General features: G+C 36.0%; 1 protein-coding gene across 1 annotated transcript in view; it reads right to left on the minus strand.

The window, feature by feature from the left end:
- LOC135223673 (uncharacterized) overlaps nucleotides 1-12500 on the minus strand; it is a 357214-nt gene that overhangs the window by 200950 nt on the left and 143764 nt on the right. The window lies entirely within an intron of this gene.

Raw genomic sequence — 12500 nt, forward strand, 5'->3', positions numbered from 1 at the left:
GCTTATATATCTCCCAACACCCGAAAGTAAATACATGAATGAATAGATAAATAAATCAATTAATAAATAAAGAATACTTCACGTGGATCGCAAACCAAATTTACCCCAATATCTAGTATAATCTTTAGTGGCTTATAGCCCAGTATTGAAATTCAGACATCAGTGTTAATCGAGATATCGTCGACAAACCAGCAAACGAGAAACAAACAGATAACCAAACGTTGATGCATTGTCTTTATCCTTTTGTTAACGGAGACAAAAATGACTGATGTGTGTATGCAGATGTTCCCATATGAAGTTTCTGACACGAATTTAGAAATGTATGAGAGTTTCGGGTGGAGGTTTATTCTTGCGTCCAAAACCACTATTTTGAAGAGAAATTTTATATTCACTAAAAAAACTATATGCACAATGATATATACACACGTATATGTATATATTTATGACAGATGAAGCGTGTCTTATCTTTGTATATATTTGTAAATATAGAGTCAAATATTAATAATGCCATATCACAGCAAAAAGATATCAGGTATCATAAGACAAAAAAAATGCAACAGAATAGAGCGCCGACCAGTATGCAATAAAGCTTTTGGAAATGTGATCAATGTTTTTGCTTTAAAAAGAAAAAAAACTGTCCTCAAAGTTAGGAGAGGCATTAAAAGTTTGGTCGACTAGTCTTTTTTTAGTTTGAGTGATCTTTTTCATGAATTCCTCGCAACATAAATCATGAGAAAAACAAAGAATTCAGTTTGTTTTCCGGGTAATTTGGATGCATCTTAAGCAATAAAGACACTGGAAACCAATAATTCAGTACATTGAGCATACGAACAGGGTGAATTTATCTGCATTGCCGACTTAGTAACAGCCCATAGGGGAATGAAGTCTCTTTGGTGCATGGAAAGTTTGGATTTTTTTACAGGGCAATAAACCGCCATGCGTGGAGCCATCAGGTCCCTCAATTTCAGTGGATAGCCATATCAATAGGAATTCAACGGTCCCTGATGGAATAACCATAGAAGGAAGTGGGGCAGAAAACTGGTACTTGTACGCTATCTTCGGAGTAATTGCTTCCCTTTCCTCGAATGCTGTTTTGTCACATTCGAGCTCAAGAAGGGAGCACAGGTTTGATCTCGGAGTGATGAATGGCATTGGCTTCAATTTAGGTTCAGACGTTTTCTCTAAAGGTTTATTGTATCTTTGCCAAATTCTTAAAAGAATTAAATGTAATTTTGCCTACGGCATACATTTGTATTACTTAATTTTTTGGTGCTACCAGTAGTATGTGGCACGCTATGATGTATTATGAATGAATGTATTTTTTTGTTTTTGATACATGGGATATTACCCAAGGTGCAGTGCCTAATGTGAGGTTCTCTAGGCCCTGATTTGAACAGGAATCTTATGCATGGAAACGTGAGTATTACTCAGATATCTTATATGAACCCAGAGATATCACTCGAAAAATGGTTTCGAAGGGTAATTATACCCTTCGAAACCATCGCGTCCTCTGTGGGCACTCCATCAGTCTTGGATTAACCCATGATAGTGGGATTGGTTGTTGTTTACTTAGAAGATGAAATAGAGTGGACGTCATTAATTCCCAAAGAAGAAGAAAGAGCAGAAGAAGAAGAAGAAAATGAGAAGGAGGAAGAGGAGGAGAATAAGAAGAAGTAGGATGAGGAGACGGATTCCTTAGTCGGAATCCACCACCCTCTCCTGTCCTCCGTCAGGCCCTAAGCTCCTCCATTTTTTTTTTTTTTTTTTTTTTTTTTGCTCAGTAGCCCTCGCCATAAATCTAAATTTCCAGCCATTAGTATTCTGATCACGACTCTTTATGGTAAGAATACAAGATTAGTGACTCCTCCAGTGCGTGGTCTCTTTTCAGTTAATAGGAACTCTTACGGTTACCAAAAAGCTTTGTTGCGTTACCGGAAGACCTGTATATTACTCGAAGTTTTCATCACCAGAATTCTTTTTCAAGCACTATAGTAGTTACTTGCCGTTATCAGGATCCAGTGTGAGTTATCCAGTCTTTTTTTTTTTTTTTTTTTTTTTTTTTTTACTAAGGCCTATAAAAGACACTTTGAGTCACTTGAAGACGTTTAAGATCCAGGGAACCCTTTGAGAAGCCAGGGGCCACTTTGAGTTAGCTTTTTTGAATTGCTATAGGTCCTTGAGATGCCAGAAGTCTTGAGTTATCAAGGGCTTTTGTTTTCAGTGGTCATTTCATCTCCCAGAGGTCATTTGGAAACTACCTGTTAAACTGAATGATTCTTTCTATATATGATTTTTTTCTTTCATTAAGAAATGATTCACAGGTTCTGTATTTACGAGAAGTGTAATTTTATACGCTCTGTAGTCCTTTATCCATGCATTTGCTAACATTAACATGATCCACTTAGAAATCACCCCCCACTCTCTCTCTCTCTCTCTCTCTCTCTCTCTCGCCTTCCTCCTCTTCCCTCCCCCCACCTCTCCTCTCTTCTCTCTCTCTCTCTCTCTCCCTTACTAGTAGGTAGAATTTCAGTGTCCAGTTAGCAGAGAGAACCATTTCACAGTTATAATGAGTACGAATTTCTTTAGCTTTATCACGGAAATGTATTATATTTGCATGGATTATTAGGGTTACATGTACTGTTGTCTTTGAAAAATGCTCCATTACATCATATTTGTTCTAAAATTGCACCAAATACTCCAGCAATAACCTCGCACACAACAAACTGATTGATTGGCATATTTATTAAACATTTTGTAAATGGTTCAGTAACATCGTAAATATTTGGAAAACACCAATGACGCTATAACGAAAGACGCAAAATTAATCATTTTTATTGATAGTTGACATGAGCCTGCATCATTTTTCATATTTGTTGAAACGAGTGACAAATTAGTGGAATATAAATTAGGCCTTTTGTGTAGTAATCTGTTACTCCTCCTTGTTTCTGTTTATTCATTTTCGTAATAAATGAAGCTGTCTGTTTGTTGAGCTGCCTGCTCGCCAATATATAGGAAACTTACATACGGGATTTTTTAAAACGTATTGGAGGGATTATTTCTGATCTAAGGAAGAGTTAATATGATTTAATCTGGATCTTGACCTGAATGCAGATCCATGAATTCTTTATAGTTGTTCAGTGATCCATCGATTCATGAGGCAAGTTTGTGGCATTTGTGCTTTTATTTCTTCTACTCGATTTGAAATCCCATCATTACTTTATCATATCGGGCAAGAACATGGATTTATTTTTGTAGGAATAATAATATGAATATTTGTATAAATATAGGTATACAATAAAGAAATCATGTACGTATCCATGTAGCATTTCAGTTTTGTTTAAGTCTGGCTTCTGTATGAGCTAAATGTTTTAAGTTGTTGCCTACATTTAAACCCAGTAAGAGTATTATTTTCATAAGCCTTAACAACGATATTGTCATAATAAATATATTAGACGTGAGAGCTTTTAAGTTTGACGTTCGTTTAGCACAGCTCTTAATCTTTTCCGCCAACTAAGTGCTGCCGAGTTAACACTAATCATGTTCAGATAGAAGACTATGACCTTGCAATTTAATTCTGTAATTCATTATGGATTTGCAACACAGGTTTCTTTAGTTGGGTACCTTGTAATATGTTTATTATATAGTGGTGATAATTAACATCTCTAGCAAAGGTTATGATTGCACTCAGGGATGAAACCGAAATCACTTTCTAATGTACCCTTTGACATTTCCCATGAGAGAACAGGTTGAGAACATCGGGCTTAGAGGGAAACCTCCTCCCGGGCAGGAGCCACCACAAGGGTCCGTTTACTCTTCCCCGCCGTGAAGTTTCACGGCTCCCGGGGACCACCGGAGAAGCTGAGGCAAACAGGGGCGGAGAGCCAAAAATACCTAATGAAGTGTAAACGAATCGTAATACAAGAAAAACACCTCTGGCGGGGGTCGAATGTTTGTTCGGGCATATCGACTGTTGAATAATTAAATCGCCCAGCTGGCTGCTGCCCTTCGCATGCAAGGACGACGCGAGGGACGGCACTTTTGTTTCTGCGTTTTGTTCAGGTTTAAAAATATTCAGTTGAATCTCTTATCATTTTATAGTAGGGTTTGGGTGTTTGCATTGGTTTTTGCATAGTGTTGCATATCAATAAAAATTTATTCTTGTACAATTTTGTGAAAAGGCTTCGGTTCCAGATTTTTCATTTCATGAAAATGAATAACAGCTCCCAAGGGATCTTGTTTGATTTCTCAGCTACAATAGTCATTTATTGTCGTTGCGAAAAGAAGACGTTCATTTTCATTCAATTCATTCCTTTCAAACGACGAAAAGTATACTTTTCTGGGCCTTGATATAACAACATTGCTCATGTGTAGTTTGGTCATTTCCTACCCGTATTGGGCGGAATGGCTGACAACGACAATACATCAAGAGTCAAACCGAAGAATATCCAGTGGCATTGATCGCCTCATCAACTCTTGTCTCAATATTTGGGAATGAGACGAGGAGCAAAGGACTCTTTTTCCGGTCTGGCTCTTCTGATGAGAGTTCATTAGTATGCTGTGCGTGCAAATGAAGCACTACTTTTTAGGCCGAGTCAAGTGCTTTCGGTAAAATTGTGTTTTTGTGCATAACATTTTTTTTTTTTTTTTTTTTTTTTTTTTTTTTTTTTTTTTTTGCGGGGATAGTGGCATTTTCTTGACGTGATAATATTTTTGAAATTCAAAATATTCTGACAGTTTTACAACATATTGTTTTCTTTTGTTCTAGGAGTGTTTTTCATACTTATTTGTTTTTGGCCGGTGGGAGGGAGGTGGTGGTGTGGTGAGTTGGTAAATTTTAGAGCATAAATCGCGTGTATGAAAGACACTATAAGTATCTTTTTGCCCTTTGTCTGTCCTGTGAGAATTTCGTTTTTGTCGAGTATTCTTGATAAAAATCAAAGTATGATAGGAAGTCTAGACATTACTTTGCCATTTTCATATTTGGAAAATGCTGGTGTTTTTGCCCCTTGATGTTTTGATGAAAACAAAAGTATTACTCGACATTCGTATTCGAGCATAAATTATTAATTGCCTGTTTTGCGCTAGATAGTGCTATTACTGTGGTGTTGAAATATCGGAGAAATTCATGGTATTTTTTATGGGAGCATCACGTTTTACATTTTTCGGGTGAAGCGACATTTCTTTTCATTCCCTCTGATTTTTTCATATTTCTGACGTTTTGGTTTTGATAAGGCAGACGGACAAGAAAATATGAAAAGCTCTTCGTTATTCTAAAATTTCTTTAGACCATTTTGAAAAGCTCTTCGTTATTTTAACATTTCTTTAGACCATTTTGAAAAGCTCTTCGTTATTTTAAAAATATGTGGGTATTTTGGGCTTACATTTAATTGGGAATGCAATCGAAAACATCTCCCTATAACCTTCCCTCCTTTGAGAGGTCGGTTTATCGCTTCTTTCGTGTTTAAGCCCTATTTTATTCTATCTCTCTCTCCCCCTCTCTGTTTCTGGGCTAGGTAGGGGCACTTGGTTGGTCCTACGGTTGGGCATTAAAAAAATGAGCTAAAGAACAAGGCCGATGGGGAGTTGACTAAAAGCGTCAAGTGCCAGGGAAAGAAGCGTCCCCTGACGTTGGACGTTGTAGTGGGTTTCTCGAATTTAGCTGTAATTTTGTGATCACTAAGAATTACAGTCCGCTTAACCTTTTTCTTACTAAAACCTCGTGAGTCATCGAACCAAGCTTGCCCGTAACCTCATCGCTCGGAAACTGAATATGGAACTCTGTGATTTGGTATTTCTAGCTCACTGCACATTGGCAATACAATGCTTCATCAAGTGACTGAAATTATCAACAATTATACTTGCAGGCAGTTATCATTTTAAAAGTTATGCAACTTCACATTAACAAAATAATCGTAGTCATTTCAGTCAGCCACCTAAATACCATCAGCTCATCCTCTGCGAAGTCCTGGGGATTCACAGGTCAAGGTTGAGGACCCCTGATCTGCCTGGTAAAAGAGGTTTCTTTTAATTTCTATTTCCACCAGTTTTCCATACAGCAATTTTATTCTTTTTATAATAATGAGAATAATCTTCCATTCAATTTTGTGCAGAGTCCCGAAGTCGTCACCAGGCCTCCTACTCCCTTGCACACATTACCAAGTTCATGCCAAAGGCCCTTGCTAGCAAAAAGGTGGCACAATGTAAACCCACCACCAACTGATTCTGCTTGAATTTCCGAACGATAAGCTTGGTGAAGCGTATGAGGTCATTCCAGTAGAGTTTCAATTGCATCCAATTTTCTGCATACTGTAAGAGACGAAGAAAATCAGATCATCACCTCTTACCAGCTCGATAAAACCTTGAACAACCCAGAACCAAACGTCCCGCTAATATTGAGTCTTTTCACTACTAGTAATGCTACTAATAAACGTTCGGTTCTGAAACCTCTTGCGGAGCAGTTTATTGAAAATCCAATTCCTTTAATGGCGTAATTGTGCACACGTGCGCATTCACCCGATAACATGCAATATCAATGCGTACTGAGGTGAGAAAGAGGTATTACAAATTGTTGTTATAACCTTAAGAGTAAAATGACATTCATCAGACGTGAATCTATGAGTCCCGAAGACTTTGCGTGTCTTGTTCTCGTACCGTTGGAATTCTCAGAAAAAAATAAAAAAGTTGCAGAAATCTTCGTTTCATGTAAAAGAAGTAGGCTTTCATTTCGTGAGAATTTAAGTTTAAAAACTCGAGCTTTATGATTCCCCTTTCCGAACTTTTCTCAAGCTTTGATCAGCCAACTGGAGAATGCTGGAAACGGTATAGAATTTACAAGATAGACTAAATGAAAGTAACAAGCGTTGTTTTCCATCCCCTTTCACGTTCCAGTAAATAACTCTCAGTTCATGGAGTGGAAACTTTTTTTTTTTTTTGCATTTCCCAGTAATGCAAAAATAACTGGAATGTGTGTGACTTGCATTATTCGAATAAATATTTATCCTCTATTTCAAAACGGGGTCATTTGTAATTTCCTATCGATTTTTGACTGGAGTGTTAATGACTCTAATTATGGACATGCTTTTGCTTATTTAAAACAGGGATACATTGCTTATCGCATGTTTAAATTGAACGTCCGGATGTTCAGTCCAAAAGAGCCTTAGCTACAAAAACCTGTAGGCACTTGATCACTGGCTCGCTAAATGGTTTCGGGGATGTGTAGAAGATACCCACTGTATCCGAGAGAGATATATATAAAGCCCCCTATCGGTGCACATGCTTGTTTTCTGTGAGTTGCATTGTAGTGAAGTTAGTGCTCTTTCAAAAAGGAGATTTTTTTCTGACAGATAATGAAGATTTTACAATAACCATAATATTGGCAAACTTTTGGGCAATTTACGTTTGTGCACTAACAGTAGTACTATTTGAGGCTCCCACTGTTTTGTTTGTTGTTTTGGTATGACCTTCGCCAACGAAAAAAGAATGATGTTAGATATTCCCCTATTTTCATGTCTAGTTATTTGCCCTGTAATTCAAAACATTAATGGATACCGGTAAAGTTCTTTGGACGAAATGGATACAGATAAAAGTATTTTTGATATATTCAAATAATTTTATTTCTTTTTTGGCAGAGAGACATTCATACGTTACATTGATTCTCTTAATTTTAGGAATTTTATTCCAGTGAAAGTTTTTTAATGAATTTGTAAAAAAAAAAAAAAAAAAAAAAAAAAAAAAAAAAAAAAACCGGATTCGGAAACTCACCGTATTCTACGCAATAAATTATTTTAGATATTTTTCGAAAGCATTTTTTTTTTGCATGGAAAAAAATATTCGTCAGTGAACTCACCAACCATAGATTTTTGCTGATCTTTTTTTTTATTTTTTATTTTTTTTTTTTTTAGGTATTTTTCAATTCTCTTTACGTACATGGGTTTTGCCTCGAAGTTCCATAGGGCTTTGGCCGTCCTTTTGCTGCTTATTTTTTTTTATGTAGTCCAGTTCTTTTTGATGAACATAGATATATAATATATATATATATCATATATATATATATATATATATATATATATATATATATATATATATATATATATATATATATCTGAGGAGATATAAGTAAAAGCTAATTATAGTATGTGTAAAACAGACTCTCAGACGGACAGATCTTTGCATATTAAATATGAAAAACATTTGCTTATATGTCCTTCTGTTATTCATACAATTTACTTAAAGACTTGCTCTCAGTCATTAAAGTAGCTTTCTGTACAAATACTAACTCATTGCGATTCAGTCCAGACTCACAAAGTTTGCTGAGACTGTTGTTAATACTACACTCAACAATATATTAAAAGGTGAATGAACTTTGAACCCTTAAAGAAAAAGGCGAACATCTTAATTTTTCAATGTGTGTGTGTGTGTGTGTGTGTGTTTTGGAGGAGAAGCAGAACAGGAAAAAATTCGAACTAGTGTCTCCTAGGTAGTTCACAGCGCTTCAAACCTAGCCACTGGAGGTCTGCTTTTTCTTTAGTGTGTGTGGGTGTGTGTTATTTTTTTGTAATTGTAGTCGTAACGACTATAGTCTTGGTTAAATAAACATGGAAGTTCCATGTCCATGAAGTATCTGTCATGTCATGTTATGATTGATAACATTCTGTGTTACAACTCTCAAGTACCGATGATAAGAACTATCTTTTTTTTTTTTCAACTACAACGAACGTACTGTGTAGCTGTGAAAAAAAGAGAAAAGGTCCTTGCATTAACAATTTTACGGAGGTGGAATTTCCGTGTTTATTTAATCGATGACCCAGGTCGGTATAAATCCAACACAAAATCATACCTCGTGCATAAAGAAACAAATTCTAAAAATTTTGAATTGTTTTACCATTCAAATGAATAAATCAAATTAAGCTAGTAAATCTGCGAAGTAAATAATTTAAGAAGAATAATTGTATAAGATATGATAAAAAAGTGTCCTTTATATATATACTATAAATATATATATATAATCTTCTATCTATATAAATAAAAATGTAAATATTCATTTGTTCAAAATCTTAAATCTCCGAAAGTTCTTCATCGATTGCTTTGAAATTTTGAGACAACATTGCATTCGAATACGCTCGTGTTTTTGTAAAGGAGTTTCATCCTACCTCCACCCCTCCGAAGGGGGTGGGGGTGAGAAGGGATTCCCTGAAACGAAGCTGAATCTGCCTGTGACACGGGGCTGATTATGCCCGTAGACTTAGGAGGGGATTGACAGAGAGATAATGAGAGGAAGAGGAAGTGAGAGAGAGTAGATGGAGTGTTAGGGAGAAGAAAGAAGAAAAAATGACCCGGGAGAGTGTTAGGGAGAAGAAAGAAGAAAAAAGACAGGGAGGGTTAGAGAGACAGACAGACAGAGAAGAGCAGGTGTTGGGAGGAGAGAGAGAGAGAGAGAGAGAGAGAGAGTAGAGCGTGTTATAGGAGAAAGATGAAAAAGTGAGTGAGAGGAGAGACGACGAGAGATAGTTATTTTGACAGAGAAGAGCAGGTGTTGGGAGGAGAGAGAGAGAGAATTGGTATTAGTGAGAAGAAAGAGGGCAAGAGACAGGGATTGTTGGAGAGAGAGAGAGAGAGTAGAGCGTGTTAGATAGGAGAAAGATGGAAAATGTGAGTGAGAGACAGAGAGCATAGGTTATTTGAGAGAGAGAGAGAGAGAGAGAGGAGAGAGTAGAGCGTGTTAGATAGGAGAAGATGAAAAAGTGATGAGAGAGACAGAGAGCATAGGTTATATGAGAGAGAGAGAGAGAGAGAGAGAAGAGAGAGGAGCTGGCATTAGTGAGAAGAAAGAGGGAAAGAGACAGTGTGATTGGAGAGAGTAAGAGAAATGGACTTTAACCAGACTGAGCCCCCCAAGCACCGCGTGGCCGGGTACAGCTAGTATATATATGAATGGGTATCATTTTTCATATGGAACAAGGCTACAGGGGCCATTGACTGAAAAAGTATCTTAAATGCTTACATAGCAGCCGTTTGTAAACATCAGTTATTATTCCAAGCTCTGGAAAGAAGTGAAGAGAAGACAGATTTACACTTTCCCCCATTTAGAACTTTCTTTAATTTAATTTTCTTGCCTTGCTTTTCTTACGTGCATGAAGGGAACTATTGTTTGTTTGTTTGTTTGTTTGTATATGCGCTTGTTTTGTCTGTTTGTTCATCGTTAATAAGGCATCCATAACGGTAACCCTCGTCCTCAGTATTTGTAGAATTAGTTTGTCGAATTCCAAGAATTCCAAGATCTTTACAGCTATTGTATCATATATACATATATATATTTACTTATGGATCTGTACAGCTATTGTGTCATACATACATACATATATATATTTACTTATGGATCTTTACAGCTATTGTATCATACACACACACACACACACACACACACACACACACATATATATATATATATATATATATATATATATATATATATATATATATGTGTGTGTGTGTGTGTGTGTGTGTGTGTGTGTGTGTGTGGGAGTGTGTATAACTATTTATGGCATATGGTGTTAAATCCCCTCGACCTTTTGCTAAACAGTTTTTTTGTAAGTGCTTTCATAGCACCTATAAAGTCTCCGTAATTCCTCAGGGACAGAGTACAGAAGGTCTATATATTTCATCTTGAATAAAATTCCTTAAGTGTTCTTTTTATTTCCGTAAACATGTTTCAAAATCATCCGATTTCATCTTCAGTACCTAAAATTATATATTTACATTATAAAATGCAGTAAGGGCTATTATCTCATGTAAAGTAAATGTTTAAAAGTATACAAATCCAATAGCAATTAAAATTCTGCATTATTTATAAAGTCGTAGATGGTAAATGATAATAAAATAGTTCATACATTATCAACATAGTATATGAATTCTCATTAAAAATAAAAGTACATAACAATTACACATCGACCATTATAGGACCGTACCTCAAATTGTACTCTAAAAGGGCTTCATTCATGCAGCAGCCCGTATGCTAGTTTGTCACCCAAAACCGCACTCCGGTTCCTGCATTTTCCAATTAGTGAACGTATTCTTTGGGATGTTGTGTGGGAATCACTTGCATCCGGAGTTGTGCTATGTTCGAATTCCAACCAGTGCTAATCGTCAATTGGCATTCGTCTCAAAGGATCAGGATTTATACCGAATCTTTGCAAAATTATTGCCATATCTGGTATCGTATGTGGGGTGTTCTTGTGTTTTAGGTTAGTCAAGTTAGAATGTCGTGTGAGGTTTTCTACGGTAAAGGATACATCAGACAAACTGGTGTCTATTTCACTTAGATTATTTTGGTTAGGATAAATCATATCAGTCTCTATGGTTGTCTTGACTCCAATTTTGGAATTTAAGGACGTTATTAAAATGATCATATTGCTTATTCATGATTGGGTTTTCATGAATTATGATAAGTGCTTCCTTTATAGCCAGTCTTTTCCTGTCTTTGGCCTTTGCGATTATTTTGATATTTTCAGTAAGGTGCTCTCGTGATGGTTTCATATTATGGAATTCTTTAGAATGATTATGAATACTTCCATTTTACCGGTGGGATACCAGTCTCTGCGAAAAGGTGGTCTGGATAAAGCCAATGGGCATGGAAACTTATAGATGACGTTGGTTCTCTCCAAAATCCCCGGAGGTGGTGCTGGGTTATTTTTCATGACTAAAATGCAGGTTCTGGGGTTCTTATAGTATATTCTGAGCTCTAGTTTACCATTTTCACTTTTACCTTCCATGTTTGTATGTATTATATCTTTTAATATTCTTTCATCCATTTTGTAATTGGCATTATATTGGTTTTCATAGTATAGCCGGATTGTGGTGGTTTTGGGTTTAGCGGGTACTAGGGATTGCTTGTGGTTTACAAACTTTTAACATACATACATATATATATGTATATATATATATATATATATATATATATATATATATATATATTGTGTGTGTGTGTGTGTGTGTGTGTGTGTGTGTGTGTGTGTGTGTATCTCAAAATTTTTAATATAAAATGCCCATTAAAACCCTCTGGTTTAAAGCTGAGGACTATATTTCGGTGGACTCACTTCCACCCTTATAAGCTTGATAAGGGTGGAAGCTAGTCCATCGAAATATAGTCCTTAGCTTTAAACCAGAGGGTTTTTAATGGGCCTTTTATACTTGAGAGTATCCTGTTTTAACAGAAGAATTTATATATATATATATATATATATATATATATATAGTATATATATATATATATATATATATATATTATACATGCATATATAATTATCACATCACCGTGATTCACATAAACTATTCGAGCAACAAATGTCCTTTAATATCTAATTCGCTTCTACCAAACCTTCTGAAATTAATATATTTTCATATGCATAAACCGAAGGTGATTCGTAAGGTCGGAGTCGGTATAAACTTATAACCTCAATTGTTAGCCGAATCGAAAACGTCACTGTCCGCTGGGCGATGGTTCG

The sequence above is a fragment of the Macrobrachium nipponense genome, chromosome 10 (assembly GCF_015104395.2).
Source record: "Macrobrachium nipponense isolate FS-2020 chromosome 10, ASM1510439v2, whole genome shotgun sequence".
NCBI lineage: Eukaryota > Metazoa > Arthropoda > Malacostraca > Decapoda > Palaemonidae > Macrobrachium > Macrobrachium nipponense.